Raw genomic sequence first — 21,991 nt, 5'->3', positions numbered from 1 at the left:
GGAGGGGCACCAGAAGCAAGTCACATGACTGACTCCCCCAGCCATTCACCTGCCCGTGCTTCCTTCAGTTGTATTCATCCTCCGAAATTGATGTGAGTGTTAAGACCTGGAGCTACCAGAACAGCATGTCTTTCTCTAGTACCATTAAATGAATTGCATCGTCCACAATTTACAAAACCTTTAAAAAAATAATTTAGGATGATGTTCTATTGTCACTATTCAGACTCATTTAAGATTTCTTTACTAAATGAGCTGAGCTTCAGTGAGCGGGCAGGGGCACTTTAAAATCTTGTCTCTGGGCCCACTCCAACCTTGCTACGCCCCCGGAAGAAATGTAGTGGGGGATGACGAAAAATGTCCCTGGGCCTTAGGGAGGCACTAGCTGTGCAACAGCTTGCTCTTCACTCTCCCTCTTCCCCTTCCTGACTCATTTGCATGCTGTTGTCTTCTAAGTGTAAGACTTATCTTGGCTTCGAGAAAAACAAGTCCTTTCCAGGAGGGGAGAGGAGAGAAGCATCAGGCAGCATCCTTCCCTCCCAATCTCTTCCTGACTGACTGGCAGGTGCTCAGGTTCAGCCTACCCCTGTCTTAGCCTGACTGGCAGGCTTAACAGTGAGGGAAATGTCACATGTCATTGTTGCATCAGCCAACTGGTCACAAGGAGCATCATCCTCCATCAAGGAGAGGAGAAAGGAGAGATGATTTCTGATAGTCCCCTCCTCTTCCCTCTTGAAGGTGAGGCAGAGCTGACAAGATCTTCAATTTCCAGGAAAGATGGAATTCATTCTTGTATTGGATTGTACTATTGTAGATTGTAATCTACAATCTTTGTAGATTGTGAGCCCTTTGGGGACAGAGATCCATCTTATTTATTTATTATTTCTCTGTGTAAACTGCCCTGAGCCATTTTTGGAAGGGCAGTATAAAAATTATTATTATTATTATTATTATTATTATTATTATTATTATTTGCATTGTACTACTTGTAAAACGTACAGGGTTTTAAAACTGTAAATTTTTTTTGTTGTAACCTGGTTTTTCAGGGTTTTTAAATTGTTTTGAATGTTTTAATTGTTATTGTTTTATGGTGTTTTATAATCTCTGTTTTTAACTGTTAATTTGATTTCAGTTGTTTTGTTTTAATGTAAACCACCCTGAGCCATTTTGGAAGGGTGGTATAGAAATTGATTGATTGATTGAATGAATGAATGAATAGTTAGTAGTAGTCAGAATGATTCTGTTATTAGAGTCTTTGCTTTGAATTTGGTTTGTTGCTTTGTTTTATTTTTATTTATATAAAGGGAGCATGATTTTGAGAAACTGGATGATTATATATGGCAAAAAGTTCAGAGAAAGGAATATTGTACTATACTGAAAGATGCAATTTTTAATCAGTTATGTTTCTATATCTTAACGTATGTTCATTCAAATTGTTCATCCTGCCCGAAAAAAGTATTAATTTAAAAATATCTCTAGATCTTCAATTAATGGAGCTTAGGGGCCTTTTTTAAAATCATGCCATTGTTAAGAACAGGGTAAAACCACAATACTTTTATCGGCTCCCCCCAAAGAATTCCATAGTAACTGGGTTCAGTTCACCCCTAGCTTTTGGCTACTTGTTATACCCTCATGCTGACATCAGGAGCGGGTTTGGTCTGCCTCCTCCTTTCCATGTCCTTCCTAGACCTGCCAGCCTGCAGTCAGTTCACTAGTTTGGAGGCTTGCTTTCCAGAAAGATCCAGCTTCCCAGCAAGCAAAATGGCTGCCAGCCAGTCTAAAGAGGCTAAGGAAGCACACAGGAAGGAGGCAGCCTGATCCTGCCCCTGACAGCAAGCATGCAGGGGGCCGCTCCACTTTCTTCCTGTGCGCTTCCTCAGCATCTCTTCATGCTATGAAACATCACCTCATGTGCCTACAATTTGTTGCACAGTCAGTATGTAAGGAGCTAGTATTTTCCTAGATGAAAAAGTTTCCCCTGCCCAGGTTAGGCTTTGAAGCAATTGTGCCAGAGACCTGGTTCTTATTGACATAGTAAATCTGTGTTTGGGCTGTACTATTTGAAACTGCAGAGCTGGTTAGGGCTCACACAACTAAATCCTTCTCTACACAAAACACATAAAGGTAAAGTGCTCCATCAAGTCAATTTTGTAGAATACAGGAGGGGTTGACCATGGCCTCCTCCTGTGCAGTATGAGATTATGCCTTTCAGCATCTTCCTATATCACTGCTGCCCGATATAGTAGCAGTGGGGATTTGAACCAGCAACCTTCCGCTTGTTAATCAAGCATTTCCCCGCTGCGCCACTTAAGGTGACTAATACAAAACACACATGCACATAGAAAACTAGAAAGCCTAATAGAAAATTCCATTTTCCTGAAACACCCATACGTCTCATGGAAAGGAAAAAGGCACTTTCTTTGGTTCACTGAAAGGCACATGGCCTGCTGGGAAATTGATACTCCCCTGCCCCCCCGAGTCTTCAAAAAAACTACCAGTCTCAGATGCCCTTGAGCCACTAAAGGACCCTTAGAAGAAAATTTTAAGGAAAGGAAAGCATGCCTTTTAAACACAAGCATGTGTCCCTCCAAGTGAAAACCAAGCAACATGGAGCCCTGTTCCCTACCCCCACCCAGTAAAAGGTAGGAAGGAGAGGAGTAGAGGGCAGTGAAGTGGGGGGAAGGCTACAAACAGATCAGATTCCCAGCACAGCACAACAGCTGGCAGAGGGGTAAGATGGTTCCTCTTGTCGGAATCACTGTCTTGTAAAGTCCTGGCAGATTTGTGGGCCCCAACCTAGAAATTAACCAGCATGTTTGAAAAAGTCAGAAGAAGCAAAGAAACCCAACAAAAACAGAAGCATTTTCCAGCTGAAATGAAAAATGAAACTGTTTTTTAGCTCAGCTCTAGTAAATATACTAACAGACACTTTAATCCATATAAACTTGTAGGTTAACTCCAGTGCAGTTTTCAGATTTAACATGTACAGTTTTCAAGGAGCAACACAGCACTGGTCTTTTTAAAAGAAAAAATATCTGGTGATAGCAAATAGAATATATGATCATGAAGCTCAATCTTTTTAGGAATATTCATTCTTTTAATGAGGTAATATACCGGCATTTTTATTAATGCTTGTGTATACTTTTAGACACCATCGCACATTATTCTTATACCAACAAACATGCACAACTGTTTGAGGAACTTTTCCTCTTATTTTTATTTCTCAGCATTTATTTTAAACTACAGACAATGCTCTGTGACTGATCTCATTACAGCTAGGATGCTCAGTGTTTCTCCTGGGAACCGGGTTCCCAATTTAGATTAATTTGAAATCTCCTTTTTCTCACACAAACCACAGTGAGAGAGGAAGGTGTATTAGACTTGCTTTGCTTGTTTTGATTTGCCTGGCTAAACACTGATGACATTTTGCAGAGCTGATTTGGATAAATTTGATAAAGTGTGATAGAATCCAATAGCAACAAAACAGCCTGAAAAGCAGATGTAACAGCCATTCACATTAGCCAGATCAGATCCTTGATTTGGTATTTTGCTCTGGACCCATGAGTTGGTTTCTTACTTGCTACATAAACATATATGTTGTGGGAAAACTGTGGTACTTAGCCGGCTGGCTATTCTTTTGTAAGCTTAATCACTGGAAGAGATGTGCACAAAACCGGCTAGGCCAGTTCAGTTCAAATCCAAACTGGATTTGAACTGACCTGACTTGGTTTTGGTTATGGTTGAACCAGAATGGTTCTGGTCAAAACATAAATGGCCTCTGTGCATGTGCAGAGATCACTAAAATGGCCCACGTGAATGCATAGAGGCCCAAAATGGGCCACCGCCAGCCTGGGCTACTCGGGGAGAGGCCAGCAGGGGTGGGGGCAGCTGCCGCCATTCCTGCCACTGCAAGAAATAGGACTTACAGTAGTAATGGACTCCCCTCCCGCCTCGTCTAGACTTAGGGAAGCCCCCCCCCACTTTAATGGTAAAGGGGATTCCTCACTAGATCCCCCTTTATCAGTAGAGCTCTGACCTGGCTCAGTTCAAACTGGGCCTGGTTTGGCTCGAACTCGGACTGGCCAAGGCTGGTCCGGTTCAACTCCGAACCTGTTAAGCCGAGCCGGTTCAATGTCAAGCCTAGCTTGAACGAAGCCGACTCGAACACCCCTAATCACTGGCTAATGGGTGGAAAGATTTATTTATTTATTTTATTTAATAATCAAATAACATTCACTGCTTTGTGGTGTTTCCGCTCCTACTTCTCAGACAGATTCTAGATGGTGTCCCTTGGAGCCATTGTTCTTCAAAATCTTAACTTTTATATGGTGTCCCCCAGCGCTCCATAGGGTCTCCAGTGTTTTTTTAACATCTACACGAAACTGCTAGGAGAGATCATATGGAGATTTGGGCAGGGTGTTATCAGTATGCTGATGACACCCAAATCTATTTCTCCATGTCAGCATCATCAGGGCAGGGCATAACCTCCCTAAATGCCTGCCTGGAGGCAGTGATGGGCTCAATGAGGGATAACAAACGGAGACTGAATCCAGATAAGACCGAGGTACTTATGTTGCGCGGTTGAAATTCTGGAGATGATTTTTATCTGCTGGTTCTGGGTGGGGTCACGCTTCCCCAGAAGGAACATGTATGCAGTCTGGGAGTGCTTCTGGATCCAAACCTCTCCCTGGTGTACCAGGTTGAGGTGGTGGCCAGAGGTGTTTTCTATCAGCTTCAGCTGATAGAAAGATGCCAGCTGCGTCTGTTTCTTAAGATAAATGGACTCAGAACAGTGGTATATATGCTGGTAACCTCCAGACCTGACTACTGCAATGCACTCTATGTGGGGCTACCTTTGTATGTAGTCCAGAAACTGCAGTTGGTACAGAATGCAGCAGCCAGGTTGGTCTCTGGGTCATCTCGGAGAGACCATATTTCTCCTATCCTGAAAGAGCTTCTCCTATCTTAAAAGGGCTACCAATAGGTTTCCAGGCAAAATACATGGTGTTAGTTATAACTTATAAAGCCCTAAACAGCTTAGGCCTAGGGTATTGAAGAGTGCCTTCTTCGTCATTACCCCACCGCCCATTGAGATCACCTGGAGAGGTTTGTCTGCAGTTGCCACCAGCTCATCTGGTGACTATGCAGTGATGGGCCTTCTCTGTTGCTGCCCCAAGACTCTGGAATGCACTCCCTGCTGAAATAAGAGCCTCCCCATCTCTGACAACTTTAAAAAAATCCCTAAGGACTTATTTTTTTCACTCAGACTTTTTAACAAGATTGTGGTTTTAATTTGTTTTAAGGTTTTTATTTTTAATCTGCGTTATGTTGTTGTATGTGGCCCAGAGAGACGGATGTTGATGGAGGTCCGCAAATTTGAAAGACAAACAAAACAAACAAATAAATAAAATAAAAAATAAAATTGATAGGCCACCCCAAACTTCTGTCTCTTGGTGAATTTGGACAATGTGTTGCTGACGACTCAAGATTATCCTAGATGGCTCTCATTCTAGAGAAGGCCGTCATTGACTGTATGTGACAAAGGCACATATTTCTTACCTTCTGTTCGAAATTCAGGGGACGGTGTAGGACAAGGGTCAGCAACCCCCCCTACAATAAATTGTAGCTGGGAATAATGGGAATTATAGTTTAGCAACATCTGGAGTACCACCAATTAGGATCCCTGATATACATTATGCAGACTAAGGTGGTGAAATTCTGTACCATACCACTTCAGACTGCAGATGGAGGATTCATATTTTTGAGCTAGTGCATAGCCTGATGTTCATTTACAACAGACAGGGAGCTTTTGTACATGAAGGTATGTGGAGTCATAGGGAAAACATGTCACTTGGAACAAAAGGTTCTCAATTGTACTTTCCAAATATTTATATATCACCTTTTCAACAGAAATTCACAGAGCAATTTATTTATGTTTCTATATGAACCACTTCAAGAACTTTGAGGTTATCACCATCTATCTATCTATCTATCTATCTATCTATCTATCTATCTATCTATCTATCTATCTATCTATCACACTAAGGGCATATATAGCAAATCCTGTGATACATGGCACATCTCACGAGAGTTGTGAGAGAAAGTTGAGAGAGAGAGAAAGCATGGTGTAAGGCTAAGTGGGGGTCAGAAGGGCAGCTGCTGCTGCCGCCGAGCAGGAAAGGAGGAGGAGGAAGGATCGAGGTGGTGGAGGAAAAAAGAAGAGACATTGAGCAGCGAGTCACAGGATGTCCATTGCCCCACTGAGTCTCCTTGTGAGGAGGATGGCCAGGGCAGAAGTGGACGGCTTGGCTGTCCTCCTCACAAGGATACTCGGCCGGGTGATGGAGGCCAGCCCTCAGTGTGCTCTCCCACCCCAGATTGGCTGTCCTCCTCGCAAGGAGACTCTCCCTGAGTGAGCAAGTGAAGGAGAAGGGGGAGACTGAGTGAGCGGGGGTGGGGGAGAGTGAACAAATGAGTGAGCGAGGGGGGAGGGGGAGGCTGAGCAAGGGGGAATGCAGACCGAGGGAGTGGGGGAGGCTGAACAAGTGAGTGGGGGAGGGGGAGGCTGAGTGACTGAGTGAGAGGGGCAGGGGGGAGACTGAGCGAGCGAGGGGAGGCTGAGCAAGCGAGGGGAGGCTGAGTGAGCCAGTGGGGGAGGCTGAGCAAGCGAGCGAGTGGGGGAGGGGAGGCTGAGCAAACGAGCGTAAGAGAGGGAAGCTGAGTGAGGGGAGGAGGGGAGGCTGAACAAGCAAGTGTGTGGGGGAGGCTGAGTGAGCAGGCGAGTGGGGAAGGGAGAGAGTGAGGGGGGAAGAGTGTGAGCAATAAAGTCCTAGCACGCAGATGCTCTGTGCAGGATATGCTAGTTTGCAAGAAAGGGCTATGATAAGAATTGCCCATCTTCCCAAGAAACCCCACACCACATGAACAAGAGTCTAAGGTCACAAAAATGGAAAGAAGGTGCTGAATATAGGATCATACAGAATGATCAGTCATCTTAGAGTGGTGTCCCCACATATTCTAGATTCTTAAGGCAATGCTACTCTATTCAAATGATCAGGCTGAGTAATGTAAGATCGCAGTGACTGATTGAGTAGTACTACTAACTGGATTATATTTATAAAATGTTGTGGATGATTAAGCATCAAGCATAAAACATTGAATGCATGTAAACACCCAGAGTTGTGGAGGTACCAGTCTTCTTAAGGAGAGGAAATCTGAAGGGAAATTTCAGTGTTTTTACTTTTCCTGTTGTCCTCCCAATTCCAGAAAGAAAGCACTGATCGAGCTTCTCAGCTTCCATTATCAATAAGGAACTACCATTTTCAAGGAGAGACCAATTCTTCTGTGCCATGTTTGTAACAGTCAGCATTCCCTTTTGACAGCAGGGACAGAGGAAAGAATAGCTTTGATCAGAATAGGTGGTCTCTCAAGACTTAAGTGCTTGATCTATATTCAGGTCACGAATGGCTCTAGGTCAGAAGGGACAAGGGTACATAGGGCCAAGATGTCAAAAGGATGATTTAACCCTCATTTGATTAAGGGGAGATAAGTTTCAAACTCAGGCTGCCTATGGTAATCCTCAGCAAAAATATCAAGATGAGGTTGATATTCTAAAACAAATAAATAAAATTAAAAATATCAGACAATTAAATTGTCTGAATATCGCAGACAATTAAAGTTTTCAAATTCCAGCCTTCATCCAGTTCTATGCAGCATAAACCTTTTATACCTAGCACAACCTGATATAGAAGCTCAAGGCACTAATGAGGAATCTGCTTTAATGCATTACCCTTTGCTCTCTGGGGCTGCAATTTGAAATCCCAGCTGGATATTCAAATGCATGATGAGGATGCAGTTATTTCTGGATCTCTGACACAAGGACCTCATTTTCAATGATAAGGAGAGAGGTTGCAAATCACACACGCATCATCAGAGCTGCTGAAAATCCAATAGAATTGCAATTATTTTTCAGTGCCCAAGACCACAGCAATCCTGTTTCCATTTTAATCTGTTTGTCAATAAAAAAACTGAGATGTATTCTTCCTTTTATTTATGCAACTTAATATGTGTATATTTTGTAGCACCCAACATGTCCCTTGGTTCATATAGCACCAAAAATGTCTGACTGGACCAGTTCAGATGATATAGTCTGTCCAGTCCCATCATCATACAATCAGTGCCATGAATACACATGTCCTGCTCCCTCTCTTGGGAAACCATTTTACTTTGCACAATTGCGCTGAGGGTAGTTAGTTAAATTGCATATGAAGTGCATTTTGGACTTACCATGTGAAGGGCATGTGTATGTATGTGAAGGATAGTATGGACATCTCCCACACAGTTATGTAAAGTAGGGGTGTGCATGTATGATTCATGCAAAACCGGTTCACCTCAAACCGGGGCCAATTCGAAGGTTCAGTCAGGGACTGAACTGGGGGTGGTTTGGTCCATGATCAAAGCAAAACAGGCCTGGTTGGGGCATACTGGTTCTGCACAGTAAGGGTGTCCGGGTGGGGCCAGCAAGAGAGGTGGAAAGCTGCTTACCCAGCCCAGCACAGCTGCTGGCATCACCACTTGTCACTGTTCACCCTCCCAGTGTGGCCTCAAACACACTCCTCTCCCTTACCAAGCCCCTGGCTTGGTGGTGGCTTGGTTCTGACCTCCACACATGTGCCAGTGGCTTGGTAAAGGAGAGGGAAGTGTGCTTGGGGCCATGCCAGGAGGGTGAGTGGCAGCAAGCACCAGTGCTGGCAGCTGAGCCGGGTAAGCAGCTTTCCCCCTCTCTTGCCGCCCCTGCCCAGCCACCCATTACAGTCCCCCATTCCTGTACTTGTAAAGGGGAATCCTCGCCAGATTCCTCTTTACAAGTATAGCCCTGAACCAGTTTGGCCCAGTTCAGTGGTTGAACTGGACCAGTCCTGGTTTGGCTAGACCCAGAACCAGACCAGGCAGAACTGATTCAAATCCAGTTCAGATTCGAACCAAACTGGCCAAACAGATTCCATGCGCACCCCTAATATAAAGCAGAACAACACACCAGGGCACTTTTCAGATTAACCCCTACAACAGTGTCACAATGTATCTGCTACTTGTGTTTCTGTACTTACTGTGTTGTGACACAGTCCCAACACTGTCAGCGGTTTCCAATCTCTTGTTTCCAATTTTATTGCTGCGATTTAGTGCTATAATGTTGTATGTCCATTGCATTTTCAATTTGATCCTGCCAAGCTGAAGCATTTTACCACGGTTGTAGTGGGTAATCTGGAAAGTGCCCAGAAGGAAGAGGGAAAAGTGTGCTTCATGCCCCTCATAGTGTGGAGAATTGTATTGTCCAAACTGACCCACAGACAACCTGATTTCTATTTAAATGTGCATCTGCATATGAATGGGTAATGAATGCTGCTTCCTTATCAAATTTACATTTATATATTCCCTCTACCTCCTACAAGAATTCCTGAGGTGTTTTGCCTTATAAATATGAAATAAAGAACCACCTTTTAGAGTCAGTCTTGTGAGTAGATAGTGTAGAATGTAGATTGGGAAATTTTGGTTTAAGGTCCCCACTCAGTCATGAATCTCACGACGTGACCTTGGTGCTCTCTCATTTCCTACCTGAAGCTTGTTGTGAGGAGAAAATGGGGTAACCCTCATGATTTGCTGGAAGCTTTTGGAAGGGAGGAAGGGAGGCAGGCAGGCAGGGAAACATAATAAATACATACCATATTAAAATCAACTTCACATTAAGAACAGTATGAAATAACAGATGAACAGCAACAGTAAAAACAGCAGAACAATATCAAACCAATCATAACAGCAGCATTAAAAGCTACCAGATAATATCCACATCAACACAATTAAACGTCTCCAGCTGCTCTGCACAATAAAAAGCTCTTTACTGCCCTTCTAAAGAAGAGTCCACTGAGCCTTCAGAGGGGGCTCTATGGAACGAGTGCTGCAACTGAAAAGGTCTGTTTCTTCTAGCTACAACCTGGCCTCAGAAAGAGAGAGGCACTTGCAGAGCAGGGCTCCAGCCGAGTAAGCAAGGGCATTCATATGGACGGAGGCAGTCTGAAAATGCCCCCTCATGTCATGCTGGGTGGGGCTAATGGATGCAACAATTTGCCCTTAACAATGTAATATCACCGGGGAATTAGATGAGAGAATGACTGGGAGAATATCTCAATTCAACTTTCTTAGTACAATCTCTTTGATGGTCTATGACCATAATTCAGTAATCCAAAAACCTTCGGTTTAAAATGAGACTTAAGCTGCTTTACATTCTCACTCATGTCCTAAAAAGAATAGAAATGGCAAGTTAGGGTGCCGATCTTAACTACCGCACCATATAAACTGTAAGGAATTTGTACAGTCTAGTAAGTGATGATGGCTTTAGAAATGAGGTTCCATGCACTAGGGATGTGCACAGAACTAGCTGGTCTAGTTTGGCCCCCCTCAGACCCCTCCCCAGTTCAACCGTGCGTGTGTGTCGTGAAAAATAAATAAATAAATAAATAAATAAATAAATAAATAAATAAATAAAACTTACCCCCTCGGGGGGAGGGAGGCAGTGGGTTCCACAGAAGTTTCCCCTCCCCCCGCCAGTCTCCCTTGCTTCCCAAACTGGCCCATTCAGACCTTTCCCCCTGGCACGGTGGCCATTTTGGAGGCCACTGTGCCTGCACAATGGGCCTCTGCATGGCCTGGCACCATGCACAATGGGCACTGTGTGGCCTGGGGGCCACTTTGGCAAACCAAACCAAAACACACCTCTTCTGTGTGGGAGCCATTTCCCACTGTGCTGCACTTTTTCTCAATGCTGGGAGGGCCCTTGAAGAGAGACAGAGCCCTCTTAAGAGCTCTGTGGGGAAGGCACTGGAAAGGGCTACGCTTCCCAGCACTGGGCACACCTACCAAGATGGTGCAAGGGCTCACAGGGATTCTGTTTTCCTGAAACAGCACTTCGCCCCCCCAAGTGCTGGGCAGAGCACTAGACTGCGTGGTGAGAATGGTTATCTCCGCATGGTGCCAGGAGGGCTGTGCAGAACAGGGCTGTAGCTATAATTGAGAGGATGGCTTCAAAGAGCTTGGGCCTCCCACTTCCTGAGGCGCTCTCCAGCTCCACCCTCCCTATTTTATTCATTATCTCTCACTTCAAGGGGCCATCAGGGATGGGAAGAACATGGCCCCCCTCTCCCCTAGTTACATCCTTTGTACAGAATATTCAGCGTTGTCCAAAGTTTGGGCCATGCAGGCCCAATAAGCAATTCGTCAGGGGGTTAGAGTTGATGGGGGTTAGAGAGAACTGGTCTTGTGGGAAAGAGCATTTTCTCCTTTGCTAAAAATTGGGGGGAAAGAATTGTCCCCTTTGCTATGCAGGGTACAGCCTGGTTTGCATTTGAATGGGAGACATGTGTTAGCTCTGTAAGATATTCCTCTTAAGGGATGGGGCAGCTCTGGGAACAGCACCTGCATGCTTGCAGGTAGAAGGTTCCAAATTCCCTCCCTGGCAGCTCCAGATAGAGCTGAGAGAGACTCCTGTCTGTAAACTTGGAGAAGCCGCTGCCAGTCTGTGCAGACAATGCTGAGCTATATGGACCTATGGTGTGACTCAGTATATGGCAGCTTCCTATGTTCCTATAAGTTAGAGTTGATGGGCACAGCCAGAGTTGATGGGGGCCCGTTACTGGCCCCAGGGCCTTACAATGAAGAACACTGACCCAGGTTTTTATGGCAATTACAGTTCTCTCCCTATCCTGATGTTATTGGAAATAGCTAAAGGGATAATATGTGCAAGATCTTTTGTAGTATTTCCACAGGAATAACTCCAGGCAGGCACCAACCAAAGCATTTTCATTAAGCAACAAACATAATAAGTAAAAATATATCTAACAATATGAATTTTCACAAGTGGGTCAGAATTAGGACAGGAATGAATAATCCCCATCCTAATTATGCACTGAACAGAAGAGACAGAAGAGGCTGTGTGTTAATTAAGCTTCTTGGGGTTACCAGAAGGTTGGTCATGTTAATCAGAGGATTGATTACCAACATGGTCCCCCCAGCACCACGTTTGTTCTGCCTAATCCTAATGGAATTGAAACACTGCTCTTGCCCTCTGCCGCAACATTAATCTAATGACATTCAGCAGCTAAGAGATCAGATTTGCCATCTCCTGCTTGAGAAGACAAAACAACTGGGCAGCAGCCAGCCCTGCCCACCCCCCAGCCCTGGGAGTACATTCTGCCTGTTATAGGGCAGAATGAGTAATTAACGAACTCTTGAGCTTTGTTACAGTAACATTGTACGGGAGGAAGGAGCCAGAAAGTCACCGCACTTTTGCTTTGCAAAGATTGCAGAGTGCATACTCGAGAAGTTCGGAAGAGGGCAGCTGTTGTTATATATAACTGCAAGGCGGGTGTCTTGTCAGAGCCTTGTATAGAGGTGATAAATGACATTAGTACAGAGCTGAAAAATTGCCTTCTTAAAACGCAGTGGTAACTAAGAAAAGAAACTGATCCTAAGCAGATAAGATCCAATGGATTTTTTTTTAAAAAAAGTGGTTGGTGGGGGTGGTCTGGCCTTCTAAAGCATTGCTCCAGTTTCAAATTAGTAGCTTTAGCACTATATAATAATAGCCTCCAGGGTCTGTCTGACTTTGAATATAAAAAGGACATATTTCAAGATTGTCTGTGAGTAAACAATTCCAGATCCATTTGCTCCATTATAAGGATGCAGTGAATGTATGTTATTTTTGTTTTCAGCGGCAAAGAATGCATATACGTAGTAGGGGATAAGTGAGCAGGTTTTCTGAACAGTAATTATGGATTTGCAAGAGAGAAAACAAAAGCAGTGGCTTATTGCACAATAAAGCCAACTGCAGATAATGGGGAAAGGATGTGCAACAGCCCGGCACCAGACATAACAGCAACTTTTGAATGAGAAACAGTGATAAGCAATGGCTAAGCACCATGCCCAGTATGATGGTTCCTGAACCTACTGACACGATGTATCTTCTATAATATCTACTGCCCTTGACAGCAGCGAAGTGCTATAGGCAGGGGTGTTACTCCAATAGAAAAAGTCCAAATATTTTATAAATAAAGAGGATTTATTGTTTCACAAATAAAATAAAAAACAGTGTATTGTGTATTTCCAAGAAATACACAATACATAGTTACAGTCCCTTTCTCCCAGCTTTTTCCTTGGCAGTTAACTTTCGACTCTACAGCACACATCTGTAGAACTCCTCCTGTCAATCCAAGTACCTGGCAACAGTTGCCATGCTTAACTCACCAAACGCGTCAGACCAGCATCATACAGAAATGTAAACAATTTTTCACAAAACCTTTTATTTCTGAGAGTCAATTCTTCACACAGTAGCAAGTCATTCAGTGTATTGGCTTGGCTGAGCAATGGTCATTATTATTTCTTGTTTACACAGTCAGACAGATTGACTGGTTTGTTTTATCCAGACTTCGAGTCCTTCCCAAGGACCTGGGATGCAAGAATTTTATTGTCAGTTGTTATAGATATCGTCGCAGAATATAGGCTGTTCCCAGTAAAGCTGCTTTTTGTAATTGGCTGATGGTGATTTCTGTGGCCCCTATGGTGTTGAGGTGCTCTTCAAGGTCTTTTGGAACTGCACCTAGGGCGCCAATTACCACTGGGATTATTTTGGTCTTTTTCTGCCACAGCCTTTCAATTTCAATTTGTAGATCTTTGTATTTGGTGATTGTTTCTATTTCTTTTTCTTCTATTCTGCTATCCCCTGGTATTGCTATGTCGATTATTTTGACTTGTTTTTCTTTCTTCTCGACTACAGTGATATCTGGTGTATTGTGTGGCAGATGTTTGTCTGTTTGTAGTCGGAAGTCCCATAATATTTTTACATCTTCATTTTCGACAACTTTTTCAATTTTATGGTCCCACCAATGTTTGGCTACAGGTAGCTTGTATTTTTTGCAGATGTTCCAGTGTATCATCCCTGCTACCTTGTCATGCCTTTGTTTGTAGTCAGTCTGTGCGATCTTTTTACAACAGCTGATTAGGTGGTCCACTGTTTCATCTGCTTCTTTACAAAGGTGGCACTTGCTGTTTGTTGTTGACTTTTCTACTTTTACTCTTATTGCATTTGTTCTTAGTGCGTGTTCTTGTGCAGCCAGTATTAAACCCTCTGTTTCTTTCTTCAAGTTGCCATTCTTAAGCCATTGCCAGGTCTTGGTGATGTCTGATTTTCCACTTATATTGTGCAAATATTGACCATGCAGGGGCTTATTTTTCCATTTTTCTGCTCGGTTCTTGACTTGTTCTTTCTTGTAGGCCTGCTTTCTTTCATTGGTGTTGAATAGTTTCTAATTATTGACCATTTGAAGTGCATCTTCTTCACTGTTCTTTATATATTCTTCAAGGCCTCTTTTCTCCGCCTCTACTGTTTGCTTTACTTGCAGCATTCCTCTTCCACCAGAGCTGCGAGGGAGGTATAGCCTATCTACATCACTGCAGGGGTGCAGAGCATGATTAATGGTCATTATTTTCCTGGTCTTACGATCCAGCGTCTCTAGCTCAGCCTGGGTCCAGTCTATTATCCCTGCAGTGTATCTGATAACAGGTATAGCCCAGGTGTTTATGGCTTGTATGATGTTCCCACCATTGAGTTTGGACTTGAGGATTTTTCTAACTCTCCTGATGTATTCACTTCCAATTTTTCTTTTACCTTCAGTGTGTGCAATGTTATCAGCCTGGAGAATGCCCAAGTATTTGTAATGTTTTTTCTCCTCCAGGTTCTTGATCTTACTTCCATTGGGCAGTTCTATTCCTTCTGTTTTTCTTATTTTTCCTCTGTTCATTATTAATGCAGCACACTTGTCTAGTCCAAACTCCATTGCTATATCGCTACTGAATATACGGACAGTGCTTAGCAGTGATTCGATTTCTGACTGGGACTTTCCATACAACTTCAGATCGTCCATGTACAGCAGATGGTTGATTTGACTTGATGTTTTAGATGTTTGGTATCCGAGGCCTGTTTTGTTTAGTATTTGTGAAAGTGGGGTCATGGCGATTACAAACAACAGAAGGGATAGTGAGTCCCCTTGGAAAATGCCTCTTCTAATGCTAACCTGTCCAAGTGTCTCGCCATTGATTGTTAACTGTGTACTCCACATGCTTATTGCTTTTTTAAAATAAATATTTGAATGTTTTTGTTGACACCAGTTGTTTCTAAACATTTTAGTATCCATGTATGAGGCAATGAATCGAAGGCTTTCTCGTAGTCAATCCATGCAACACTTAGACTGTTTTTTCTTCTCTTGCAATTTTCTAAAATCATTTTGTCAATCAGCAGCTGGTCTTTTGTGCCTCTGGTGTTCGGGCAATTTCCTTTCTGTTCAACTGGAAGCTGTTTGTTAGTTAATAAGTGTTGCATCACTTCATCTGCTATTATTCCAGTTAATAATTTGAACATGGTTGGCAGGCAGGTTATCGGTCTATAATTACTAGGGACTGCACCTTTTGCTGGGTCTTTCATGATGAGATGAGTTTTCCCAGCTGTTAGCCATTGTTCAATATCACCTCCTTGCAAAATGTGATTGAACTGTTTTGATAGTTGTTTATGAAGGCTTGTTAGGTGTTTAAGCCAAAAGCCATGCAGTTCATCGTCGCCTGGCGCAGTCCAATTTTTAATTTTCTTTGCTCTTTCACTTATTAATTCTGGTGTTATTATTAGATCTTGCATTTGTTGGTTACATTTTTGACCTCTTTCATCCAGCCTGCTTTTTTATTATAATCTAGTGGATTGTCCCATAATTTCCCCCAGAATTGCACTGTTTCTTCTTTATTTGGTGTTTCTAGGTTTCTTGCAGTTTCTCCTTCTATGCTTTGGTAGAAACGTCTCTGATTCGCCTGGAATTGGAGATTCTGCCTGTGTTGTGTAATTCTGGCTTCATACCTGCTAATCTTCTTTGACACTACTGTTATTTGCTGCTTTATTATTTCCAGGACTTCTCTAATTTTCCTTGAATCTAGGTGGTATATTTGGATCAGATACTGTTTGGTGTTTTCATTCTTCAGCTTCTTGTCTTTCATATCTTTCAATTTACCAGCATCTGATCTAAGCCTGGAGATTTTATTTTCTAATCTAATCTTCCATTTAGGTGATGTACTGCTTTCTTTTTTTACAGGTCAATTGATCTTATATCCGAGCTCTTGTGTTGTTATTGTTGCTGCACTGTACATTAGTTGGTTTGTTTCTTGCAAATTCTTGGTTGTTATCTCTGCAAGTGCAGCATTGACATCTTTTAATGCCTGAGGAAGTTGTTTTTTTGGCAACTGTTTTTAGAGCTGGAAGTCGAACCCTGGTGGTTGTTTTGTTCAAGTGCTCAGTTATTTTTTGCTTTAGTTCTTGTTGCTTTTCTGTTAAATGGCATTCGGGTTTTTGAGGTGAAGGCAAAGGGGTGGTTGCCTGGTTTTGATTTTGAAACAGTTCAGTAATAGTGGCATCCTCTATTTCCAACACCTCCTCCACCTGCACCTGAGCAACTGCTTCAGTTGGTGGTAATTCTTCTTCCATATCTTGAGCCTGTGTTGCTCTTTGCAGTTCTTCCAGCTCAACTGCTGTGAATACTTTATTTCTTATTATGTATCTTCTCTGGTCTGCTAGCCTTTGTTCTGTTATTTCTGTATCTGGATGCTTCTCTTTCCAAATTTGGTACATTCTTTTTAAATAACCTCTTCTAGTTGGACTAGACTTGTAATAGCAGATCATTATTTCCTTGTTGGCATTTTTCGTATATTTTTTTCGGTTAAGCGACGTTTCTTCCAGTAACTTTGCTGTCTTCAGCCCTGGTTGCTCAACTGAAGATCCTAAGTCCTGTTGCCCACTTGCCACCAGATGTCCAGGGACTATAGCACCTGGCGCGTTCCTTTTTGACCCGGGCGACGACCGAGCCGGTATAGATTTATTAAAGTTACGTCTCACCATATTGTTGATGGGAGAGGCACTCTTTTTCTGGCTCCTCTGGTGAGAACTGTCCAGTATGGCTGGACCTCTGGCATAGCTCTCACCTTCCTCAGAGCACACAAGCCCCACAACCACGCCAAGGTAGTGCCTCACTGGGTGTTATCATTAATAATAATAATAATAATAATAATAATAATAATAATAATAATAATTTGATTTCTATACCGCCTTTCCAAAAATGGCTCAGGGCCGTTTGAACAGAGAAATAATAAATAAATAATAAGGATCCCTGTCCCCAAAGGGCTCACAATCTTTAAAAAAACCCATAAGACGGACACCATCAACAGTCACTGGAGGTAGTATGCTGGGGGTGGATAGTGCCAGTTACTCTCCCCCTGCTAAATAAAGAGAATCACCACAGTGAAAGATGCCTCTTTGCCAAGTTAGCAGGGGTTAGTATGTTGTACAATTGTGGGTCTGCCTGGAAATACACACATACTGGAGAAAGATTTTAAAGGGTCATTTCCATAAAGGTAAATTCTGTAAACTAGGATGTTCCTCTAGACCCAGTGTTGGTAAAGTTATTAATAACATCAATAGTAAAAATTAAGGCTATTGCTATTAATTTGATTCTGAAGTTAATATATCTGATTATCAACATATTGGTGTCAGTGAAAATTGTTTGGGCCAAAGAGGAAGTATTCTTAATTTCAATCAGTGAAGAAATGGTTTCTGAAATTACTTGAACTAGTTGGAGTGGATAAATTGAGTGATTTAGTGTGTCATAGGAAAGGTAAAGTAATACTTTTTCTACTGTAGATAAATAGATTTTCTGAATTATTGGATTTTTCTGAATAATTGGAATAATACTGAATAACTTTCTGAATTACTGCAATACTCTGTCAATATATTACATTGAAGAAGAATTTATGTCTGTATTAGTATTATTACTAAATTGTAATAAAAATAAAAAGAACAACAATTGCAGATATGTAAATTGGGAGCAGAGATGGGCAGTATTCCAAGAAAAAGAATGTTAGACTGGGTTTTGGTCTCATACATTAATGTAGTTCTTTATGCAATTAGATAGAGTTCTGTATTATATTTATTTTTCCTCCAGAGGAATCTACAGTGCTAAAAAGGGAGGGGAATTTTCTCCTCCATACGGGCTTGACTACGAATAGCTTGCAATGTTCCATAAAAAGAATGCCAAATCTCAGCACTGTGACTCACTTCTCTATTCACAGGTGCAAATGGTTACCAGGGTGATGGAGACACTCTGCGTTGGAGCTCCATATCACGTGTGATTTCTTGCGACAAGTTGCTGTACCACAAGTTGGGATTCCGTGTCACATGCCTCAAGGCAATTAACCCACCCTGCACTCACAGAGAGCTTGCGGTGAGAACTGTGAGTTTGCTGCACTTAAAATTCCCTGACAGTTCTCCTAATGGGGGGTGAGGGAGGCAGTCACAAGTGCCAAGCCTGGCCTATTAATGATGCGCTCTGAGATCAAACCTCCCATTTCTAAGTCAGATGTACAAGACAAAGAACAAGCTACTTACTGGTTTCTTAAAACAAAATGTATACAACCATTAATTTGAACAGAGAGGAAGACAACATCAGACCATCAGTCCTCATAGGATTTGGATCTTAAAGGTGCTGCTTCTTAGTCTGTATGGGGCCCCTTGCAATGAGAAAGAAGCTATTCCAGAGATGATATGCCTTCCACACTGTCAAAGGAACATTTCTTCTGTCACTCTTCCCAGTACCAGTCAGGATATGCACAGGAAGGCTGTGGCTGCAACATAGCCACTTTTCTGTTTGGGTGTGTATGTGTGTATCACACAGCCGGTAGAAAGGAAGAGATAATTTTTGCTTCTGAAGATTATTCATGGTAATATCAAGGTAGCAACATTCTACCTCCATTTGGCTGAATCTACCTCAACATTTCCCTCACAGGCTACAATAAAAACATTTCTTAAATTCAATTTAAAAAACAAATCCAAGAAGCTTGTTTCATGCCTGCAGCCACCTGCCAGTTCCAAGAAGAACCAGCTTTCCCTCATTTTTCAGAAAAGCAGTAATCAATCAGTTCTTCTCGGAAAGCAAGACAGCCAGCAGTTGGCGCTGTAGAAACTGTGTCAGGACCTTGCTCTGTGTTTGAACACAATGTGAATTCATGTGGGAAGGAAACCAGAAGTCACCACTAGAGTGTGGAGGATGCACAAACTTGCACTTGGATCTTGCTAAAAGCTTCTCACAGAGCACTTCTTAACTGCCATCTGGAAGGACCCTGAGTTTGCTAACTCAGTGAAGGCCTGACTCAACTGAGCAAAAACTTAGCGTTTCTTTGAATGTTTTCTTGTAAACACTGTAGAATCCAAGGGAAAGAGTTGTGATATGCAAGGACAAGGCACTGTGGAGTGGAATCAGAAATATGAATAGCTTAATGAAATAGATATTACTAGTTGCGCCGGGCTCAGAGCATCTGCGTCTCTAGTTTGACCACGGCCGCCATTTTCTTTCCCCGCCCACCGCCATCCTGCTGCCATCATCATTTCCTTCCCTGCCTGCCAACCAACACCATCACCATTTTCTTCCCCCACCCCCACCATTTTCTTCCTCACCCCATACTGTTTTGTTTCCTGCCTCATCTGCAAACCTGTCCGCTGACACTGCTGCTTTCCTCTCTTCCTGCCAGCAGCTTGCTTGTTGTCTCTCGCAAGAGCTGCCACACATGAGATTAGCAACAGGTATCACACACACACACACACACACACACACACACACAGAGGCAAGTGCAGACTGCTTTTCAGTGCTCCTGCTGCTGGCTTGTTAGCCCTGCCTCTACCTCAGGACTGGAATGAAAAGCCCCATTTAAAAGCAGGCCTGGGTTGAGGAATTGATTAACCAAAAAAACATCACAAGTACCACCCACCACATACAGCTATAGACAGGACTGCGGCTATGATGGGGCTGTCACTCACATGGCCCGGGATGGGGGCTGTGAAGAGTTTACATGAAAGGGATTCCTCTACCTAAGCTTTAGATCAGTTGAATCAAGGAGCTTCCCTGAGTCTGTTACACAAGCTCAAGAAGTGCATCGTGTGCAAATTAAAATGACTGTTTCAGTTTAGCTCTAGTGCCATCACACATGTCTCTAGGTGCATGGGGAAGCAGAGGGACACACATCTATCCTGCCACTATGGGAATTAGAGTACTGGCCCAGTTGGTATCTGAACCAGGCCACAGTGTCCAATGGGAACTCACATCTTTCCTAAACACCCCTGAGAAGGCAGTACAATGCACGTAGCACACTCATTAAAGCAGTATTCTCAAGTTCAAAGCATTTCAAGTATAATTAAGATGCATTGTTATAATGAAGGTGCTTATAATAAGATGTGATGTTGCTGGGAGCCACGGAATTAAATCCTTCTATCATGGGGGGGTGGGGGGGAAGACGTATAGCAAAAGCTGGAGAATCAAGGCAATTAATTAATGAAAAGCAAGAGTCGACTTATTTTGTCTTACAAGACAATTATGCCAGGGGGACCCTTTTCCTGAAATAATCTTTTCCAACTTGTGCATCTCCAAGGAGAGTATTAGAAAAGATGCACCCTGAAAAAGAGAAAGATATAAAATAAGACCCATAAGTAATCAACAGGGCTAGAGTCTGCCTTCATAAATGACCTTCCTGGTTTTTGTTTTTGTTTTAAAAATGAATCGTCGTAATCAGCATGAGCACACATTGTAAAAGCAAAGCTTATAAAGACCGGTTTTAAAAAAGGGAATCAAATTTTAATTGAAATGTTGAGAACAATGATCTCAGGTTAAAAATAAAATATTTGACAGATGAAAAAAGCACAAATGAGCAAAGCTGTATGCTGGTGTCAGCTTGTACGTATTGCAGTATGTAAACAGCTTCTGGAAAGTTGCGGAGCTGGTGAAATGTGACAGCATCTGCATAGCCAATGCTAGAAGTTGGCCAAGTGGCCCGTTTGCTAATGCCCAGACCAGATTGAGGGTCTCAATGCTGTGCCATCACTTTTGCAGCAGAGAGGAACTCAGTAGTACTATTCATAGAAGTGCTGCCTCTTCAATGAACACCTGTGAGTGGTATGTGAATGGGGAGTGAGTGAAGCACCACGGAATGGGCTTTCCAGACCAACTTAGGATGACACACAAGAGTATGCCATGCTTTTTCAAAAAAACATCTGAAGAGGGCAAAGGTATGGGTCTGTGACCAAACAGACCTAGGCTCCATTCCAACTCAACTTAATCATGAAGTTCACTGGGTGACCCTGGACCAGTCTCATTCTGAGTGCTACCACAGGTCTCAGCTGGAATATGTACATATGAGATGGGATTAAACTGAATGCCCGTTGCCACCAATTCTCAGAACTTCCTGTCATTTTCCTGGACTGCTTGTATTGAGAGCAGAACTGTATTAATTATTGAATCGAGGGATCAGATCTTTCCACCCTAACTCTGGTCTGGAGTCGTCACAAGGTTTGTCTCTTAAGCCTGCATTCCTGGTCAAACCAGCCCTTCCTTGTATGGCCCCTCTGAATTTGATCTGCTGTGGTCAAATGGGGTTCATTATAGAAATAATTTCAGAAAAAATATAAATGTCTGAGCTGGATAGTACTGCAAGTTGCCTCTGTTTCAGCAACTGCTGAGAGTTTAACACAGTTGTGATCTTCTTATTAAGGGCAGAACTCCATTTAAGGCATTGTTTACCTTAAGTAAGTCCCTCTAATTTATAGCATGTTACAAAGGGGGACACAGTACATACAGGTGAAACTTGGAAAATTAGAATATCGTGCAAAAGTCCATTAATTTCAGTAATGCAAATTACAAGGTGAAACTGATATATGAGACAGACGCATTACATGCAAAGCGAGATAAGTCAAGCCTTAATTTGTTATAATTGTGATGATCATGGCGTACAGCTCATGAAAACCCCAAATCCACAATCTCAGAAAATTAGAATATTACATGGAACCAAGAAGACAAGGATTGAAGAATAGAACAAT

At 42.7% G+C, this 21,991-nt stretch overlaps 1 long non-coding RNA gene across 1 annotated transcript in view; it reads left to right on the top strand.

Annotated features, from left to right (window-relative positions):
* LOC128350740 (uncharacterized) overlaps positions 1 to 20,379 on the top strand; it is a 118,587-nt gene extending 98,208 nt beyond the window's left edge. Inside the window, exon 3 of the long non-coding RNA XR_008319432.1 lies at positions 18,202 to 20,379. This is a non-coding gene — a long non-coding RNA (uncharacterized LOC128350740). The remainder of the gene's footprint in view (positions 1 to 18,201) is intronic.
* Positions 20,380 to 21,991: the final 1,612 nt, after the last annotated feature.

The sequence above is a fragment of the Hemicordylus capensis genome, chromosome 3 (genome assembly GCF_027244095.1).
Source record: "Hemicordylus capensis ecotype Gifberg chromosome 3, rHemCap1.1.pri, whole genome shotgun sequence".
NCBI classification, from domain to species: Eukaryota; Metazoa; Chordata; class Lepidosauria; order Squamata; family Cordylidae; genus Hemicordylus; species Hemicordylus capensis.
Note: the sequence above shows the minus strand (reverse complement) of the source record. Positions and strands in the feature narration are given on the sequence as shown.